Genomic DNA, 1,493 nt, shown 5'->3' on the forward strand with positions numbered 1-1,493 from the left:
CGCACATATATTCTCTTTACCCAACTTCTTCCTCTTTTAGCTGCTGTCCTGTTTCTTTGCTCTCCTCTAGGCAAAAAAAAAAAAAAAAAAAAAAAAAAAAATTCCTCAAAAAATAAAGATGCCATTCCTGTGTGATTCCGTCCTGCGCAGCTGTTCTCTTGAGCAGTGGTTGTTTATATCAGTCCACCTTCTGTCCCACCTAAGTGTGTGCTGCCACCCGAAGGAAGGTTTGACAGGCATGTACGTGGACACTAGCCCCCTGAGGCCCCAGAACTATCTTTTCGGTTGTGAACTAAAGGCTGACAAAGATTACCACTTTAAGGTGGATAATGATGAAAGTGAACACCAGTTATTTTTAAGAACAGTCAGTTTAGGGCCTGGTGCAAAGGATGAATTGGACATTGTTGAAGCAGAAGCAATGAATTAGGAAGGCAATCCAATTAAAGTAACACTGGCAGCCTTGAAAATGTCTGTACAGCTAACGGTTTCCCTTGGAGGCTTTGAAATAACACCACTAGTGATCTTACGGTTGAAGTGTGATTCAGGGCCAGTGCATATTAGTGGACATCACTTAGCAGTTGTGGAGGAAGATGCAGAGTCACAAGATGAAGAAGAAGAGGATGTGAGACTCTTAAGTATATCTGGAAAGCAGTCTGCCACTGGAAGTAGTAGCCAGGTTCCACAGAAAAAAGTAAAATGTGCTGCTGATAAAGATAATGGTGATGATAAAGATGATGATGATGACAATGATTTTGATGATGAGGAAACTGAAGAAAAAGCACCAGTGAGGAAATCTGTACAAGATACTCCAGCCAAAAAATGCACAAAAGTCAAATCAGAATGGAAAAGACTCAAAACCATCATCAATACCAAGAACAAAAGGACAAGAATTTTTCATAAAACAGGAACAAAACTCCTAAAACACCAAAAGGACCTAGTTCTATAGAAGACATTAAAGCAAAATGCAAGCAAATGTAGAAAAGGTGGTTCTCTTCCCAAAATGGAAGCCAAGTTCTTCAATTATGTGAACAATTGCTTCTGGAGGATTTACCAGGAGGCTATTCAAGATCTCTGGCAGTGGAGGAAGTCTCTTTAAGAAAATAGTTTAAACAATTTGTCAAAAATTTTCTGTCTTATTTCATTTCTGTAACAATTGATATCTGGCTGTTCTTTTTATAATGCAAAGTGAGAACTTTCCCTACCATGTTTGATAAATGTTGTCTAGGTTCCATTGCCAAGAATGTGTTGTCCAAAATGCCTGTTTAGTTTTAAAAGATGGAACTCCACTCTTTGCTTGCTTTTAAGTATGTATGGAATGTTATGATCGGACATAGTAGTAGCAGTGGTTAGACATGGAAATGGTGGGGAGACAAAATTATACATGTGAAATAAAACTCAGTATTTTAATAAAGTTAAAAATAAAAATAAAGATGCCTTTGTTTGTTGTTTCTGGTTCAATATTCTGTGGTCAACCCTTGGTGCTCATCTTGCTT

At 38.0% G+C, this 1,493-nt stretch overlaps 1 pseudogene; it reads left to right on the forward strand.

The window, feature by feature from the left end:
* The first annotated feature begins 238 nt into the window (after window positions 1-238).
* On the forward strand, window positions 239-1,150 carry LOC108541741 (nucleophosmin pseudogene; annotated as a pseudogene).
* The last annotated feature ends 343 nt before the right edge of the window (window positions 1,151-1,493 follow it).

The sequence above is a fragment of the Rhinopithecus bieti genome, unplaced genomic scaffold, assembly GCF_001698545.2.
Source record: "Rhinopithecus bieti isolate Rb0 unplaced genomic scaffold, ASM169854v2 scaffold_20798, whole genome shotgun sequence".
Lineage (NCBI taxonomy): Eukaryota > Metazoa > Chordata > Mammalia > Primates > Cercopithecidae > Rhinopithecus > Rhinopithecus bieti.